This window comes from Diaphorina citri, unplaced genomic scaffold (genome assembly GCF_000475195.1).
Source record: "Diaphorina citri unplaced genomic scaffold, Diaci psyllid genome assembly version 1.1 scaffold1316, whole genome shotgun sequence".
NCBI lineage: Eukaryota > Metazoa > Arthropoda > Insecta > Hemiptera > Psyllidae > Diaphorina > Diaphorina citri.
Window position 1 is genome coordinate 71834 of NW_007378745.1, and position 5334 is coordinate 77167.

General features: G+C 34.7%; 1 long non-coding RNA gene across 1 annotated transcript; it reads right to left on the reverse strand.

Moving 5' to 3' along the window:
• Nucleotides 1-1330: 1330 nt before the first annotated feature.
• On the reverse strand, nt 1331-2303 carry LOC113469963. The gene is made up of 2 exons (XR_003393211.1): nt 2179-2303; nt 1331-1564 (listed from the first exon to the last, which is right to left on the reverse strand). It is a non-coding gene; the product is annotated as an uncharacterized LOC113469963 (long non-coding RNA).
• Nucleotides 2304-5334: the final 3031 nt, after the last annotated feature.

The following is a 5334-nucleotide window of genomic DNA, read 5'->3' on the forward strand; positions in this document are numbered from 1 at the left end:
CATTTACCTAGTAATATTGTTTGTAAAGTGACACAGGACAGTGCCCTAAATCACCAAAGTATGGAAAAATATCTTACAAGTGTAATAGCCAATGGAAAAGCAGAATTTTGAATTTGGGCGAATCATGTCGAAATATGGAATTGTAAATACTTTTCCATACTTTGGTGATATAGGGCACTGGTATGATTGTGAAAGATACATGACTCGGTACACAGGATAAACAAAACTACATATATGGAATGAATAATAATATAAAAACGTTTACAATTTATTGTAACTTTATTTTAATAGAATATTTTACAGTGTACAAAACTAGAAAATTAAAATCATATAATTAGAACGAATCAAATAAAAAGAATGATTGAGGAGAGGTCGTAGCTCAGAAGTGGAAGGGTTCAGGATCGAATCCCACTCCCATCTGAGAATGAAATTGAGGATAAATTTTAGGAAAACCAGAAATAAAGTAGAGAAAGGAGAAAAAATACGAAGAAAAATGGTGGAGGAAAAGAAGGAGAAAGAGGATAAGGAGAAAAAGGAGGAAAAGAATAAAATTGTGAGGATATAAGAAGTTTAAGATTTTTTTTTTTTTTTACATAGACTTAAAAATGTTAAGATAACATTTAAAGTTTAAAGGTACCTCAGTTAGAAAAGATTTGTAAGACATAACATTTAACAAATGGAGGTAAACAAACAGCTATTTGAAGACATTTAACTAGCACGAAAGGTTGACTATACGAACGACTAAAATCTAGTGAGCCTAGTAGACACGCTTTTAGTCACCATCATAACTAAAGGGTTTCACTATAAAGCAACGTCTACAGTCGACAGATCTATGGTAGATCGACTAAAATAAGTCCACACTAAACTTTTTTTTCAATCCACTAAAATCTAAGACAAGAAAGCGCGTTACCATTACCACTGATGTAGTTGGTTTTATTTGCATTTCAACGTGCAACACCAGAAAGTAAATCGATGAAGTACCTACTTGCAATCGTATGCAATCAAAATACTTGCAGTACTGCAATCAAAATAAGGACAAATTTGGTCGATTAGATTACTTGCGACAAAAGAACAAAAAGAATGGGACAAAAAGAAAGTTTTATTAAAAGAATGAAGATCTAAGAATGAATTGCCATAGAACTGAGCTGTTTCCTCTTCAGTTAAAAAAAGGAATTTTAATTGTGTTAAGCATAAATGCTTGTCACAAATGTCGTTCCCCACTTAATATACTACGCTAAATTTTATGACATTACAGATCTATGGTAGATCGACTAAAACAAGTCCACACTAAACTTTTTTTTTTCAATCCACTAAAATCTAAGACAAGAAAGCGCGTTACCACTACCACTCATGTATTTGGTTTTATTTGCATTTCAAGGTGCAACACCAGAAAGTAAACCGATGAAATACCTACTTGCAATTGTATGCAATCAAAATACTTGCGATTTTGCAATCGAAATAAGATTGCAATTTTTTTTGTCGATCGTAGACATCGAACTCGGGACCTTCTGCGAGACAAGCGCGTTACCGCTGGATTGCTTGATTTATGCACATTTCAAGGTACCTACGGTTTTTCATCAATACATGTAGCATCAGTTTTTTTTATTTTTTTTCTCATCAGTAGATGATGGGCTTGTTTTTACACTGTTCCACGGAGTTGGTCGATGGTGGATATCGAACCCGGGACCTTCTGCACTGGACTATGTGCTTTTATGTCAATTTCAAGGTACAGGTTTTCATCAGTACTTATTGCATCAGTTTTCGTCATCAGTACATGATTGGCTCGTTTTTACACTGTTCTACCACATAGGGAGTGACCTTCTGCACTGGACTATGTGCTTTTATGTCAATTTCAAGGTACAGGTTTTCATCAGTACTTATTGCATCAGTTTTCGTCATCAGTACATGATTGGCTCGTTTTTACACTGTTCTACCACATAGGGAGTGACCTTCTGCACTGGACTATGTGATTTTTTGTATATTTCAAGGTACAGTGTTTCATCAGTACATATTGCATCAGTTTTCGTCATCAGTACATGATTGGCTTGTTTTTACACTGTTCTCTCACATAGGAAGTGACCTTCTGCACTGGACTATGTGATTTTTTGTATATTTCAAGGTACAGTGTTTCATCAGTACATATTGCATCAGTTTTCGTCATCGCACATTTCAAGGTACGGTTTTTCATCAGTACATATTGCATCAGTTTTTTTTCATCAGTAGATGATGGGCTTGTTTTTACACTGTTCTACCGAGTTGGTCGATGGTGGATATCGAACCCGGGACCTTCTGCACTAGACTATGTGCTTTTAAGTCAATTTCAAGGTACAGGTTTTCATCAGTACTTATTGCATCAGTTTTCGTCATCAGTACATGATTGGCTCGTTTTTATCGTTTATATGAACTAGGTTAGGGCATTTCTAATCGGGGGTTCAATAGGTTCATTCTTGATTGATAACTCTCATTAATCATTTAGGTCAGGTGTATTTTAATCGAACGATTTTCTTATCTGTTCTGAATTCAAACGATTAGTTTGGTGTGATTAAAATATGACTTCCGATCGTTCTATTTTATAGCATAAGGTCTAAACTAGACTATAATACCACGCTCGGCGTTATTTAGCTAAATTTCCATTAGGTAAGAGATAGACCAGACTATACAGCTACACTCGGCGTTATTTAGCTAAATTTCCATTAGGTATGAGATAGACCAGACTTTACTACTAATCTCGGCGTTATTTAGCTAAATTTCCATTAGGTATGAGATAGACCAGACTTTACTACTAATCTCGGCGTTATTTAGCTAAATTTCCATTAGGTATGAGATGGACCAGACTATACTACTACGCTCGGCGTTATTTAGCTAAATTTCCATTAGGAATGAGATAGACCAGACTATATACTGCTACACTCGAGGTTATTTAGCTGAATTCCCATTGGGATTGAGCTGTTCATTTTATGAAGGTATAGTGGTATAGTCGAGTGAATACTCGTATGTAAAGATTTAACAGCAGATGATCCCGGGTTTAGGATTAATAAAAGAAGCAGAGATCAGAGATAATAGAAGAGGAGAATTAGATCAATGAAAGGTAATTTCTGAATGTAGGTATGGGTCAAATCTCGTAAAACTAACTTATTTGCTCTTTGATACCATTTTTACTGAGGCAGAGCAATCCTAAATTTAAATGGACGCGGCACATAAGGGATCAGGAAGAAACCGCCTTAACATAATAATAAATTTTTACTGAGCCAAAGAACTTGAAACTTGTAACAAATGTAACACGTATCTCGGATGACAAAGGGGCAAACTTGTAACAAATGTAACACGTATGTATCTCGTATGACAAAGGGACACCTATTCTTTCACATTTTATTGGATGTTTTTGTAATGAAAGCATGTATTTTTAATTCTGTATGATAAACTCAGCACACAACAAAAACTCATACAATAGAGAGTATCAGAGTAACTCTTCATGAAAGAACTAATGTAAATCATCTTCTCCCCTATTCTTTCTTCCTGTGTTGTTGTTCTTTATTGCTTCACTAGCTTCTCGTCTCCATGTTCTTCGTCTTCTTCTTCTCGTTCTTCTTATTCTTCCTGTCTTGAAAAAAATATGAGAACAGGAACAAATATTCATATATGTATGTACTTCGCTTAAACTAGGTTAGGGCATTTTTAATCGGGGGTTCAATAGGTTCATTCTTGATTGATAACTCTCAATAATCATTTAGTTCAGGTGTATTTTAATCGAACGACTTTCTTATCTGTTCTGAATTCAAACGATTAGTTTGGTGTGATTAAAATATGACTTCCGATCGTTCTATTTTATAGCATAAGGTCTAAACTAGACTATGCTACTACGCTCGGCGTTATTTAGCTAAATTTCCATTAGGTATGAGATAGACCAGACTATATACTGCTACACTCGAGGTTATTTAGCTGAATTCCCATTGGGATTGAGCTGTTCATTTTATGAAGGTATTAATATCGTTTATATGAACTAGGTTAGGGCATTTTTAATCGAGGGTTCAATATAGGTTCATTCTTGATTGATAACTCTCATTAATCATTTAGTTCAGGTGTATTTTAATCAAACGATTTTCTTATCTGTTCTGAATTCAAACGATTAGTTTGGTGTGATTAAAATATGACTTCCGATCGTTCTATTTTATAGCATAACGTCTAAAGTAGACTATACTACTACGCTCGGCGTTATTTAGCTAAATTTCCATTAGGAATGAGATGGACCAGACTTTACTGCTACACTGGAGGTTATTTAGCTGAATTCCCATTGGGATTGAGCTGTTCATTTTATGAAGGTATAGTGGTATAGTCGAGTGAATATGTAAAGATTTAACAACAGATGATCCCGGGTTTAGGATAAATAAAAGAAGCAGGGATCAGAGATAATAGAAGAGGAGAATTAGATCAATGAAAGGTAATTTCTGAATGTAGGTAATGGGTCATTCATTTTATGAAGGTATAGTCGAGTGAATATGTAAAGATTTAACAACAGATGATCCCGGGTTCAGGATAAATAAAAGAAGCAGGGATCAGAGATAATAGAAGAGGAGAATTAGATCAATGAAAGGTAATTTCTGAATGTAGGTAATGGGTCAAATCTCGTAAAACTAACTGATTTGCTCTTTGATACCATTTTTACTGAGCCAATGAACTTGAAACTGGTATCAAATGTAACAGGTATCTCGGATGACAAAGGGGCACCTATTCTTTCACATTTTATTGAATGTTTTTGTAATGAAAGCATGTATTTTTAATTCTGTATAATAAACTCAGCACACAACAAAAACCCATACAATAGATAGAGTATCAGAGTAACTCTTCATGAAAGAACTTGGTGTCTCATTCATGTAAATCATCTTCTCCCCTATTCTTTCTTCCTGTTCTGTTCTTATTACTTCACTAGCTTCTCGTCTCCATGTTCTTCGTCTTCTTCCTCTTCTTCTTCTCGTTCTTCTTATTCTTCCTGTCTTGAAAAAAATATGAGAACAGGAACAAATATTCATATATGTATGTACTTCGCTTGCACAAGAAATCAGAAACATCTGAAGAACCTTGCGACAAAATCATTGCCAAATGAAAGAGGAAAATGAAGATATGTAGATGGAATCTCTTCTTCTTCGTCTTCTTCTCGTTCTTCTTATTCTTCCTGTCTTGAAAAAATATGAGAACAGGAACAAATATTCATATACTTGCACAAGAAATCAGAAACATCTGAAGAACCTTGCGACAAAGTCATTGCCAAATGAAAGAGGAAAATGAAGATATGTAGATGGAATAGAGGAAACTATAGATACCTTGGCTACTTGAGTA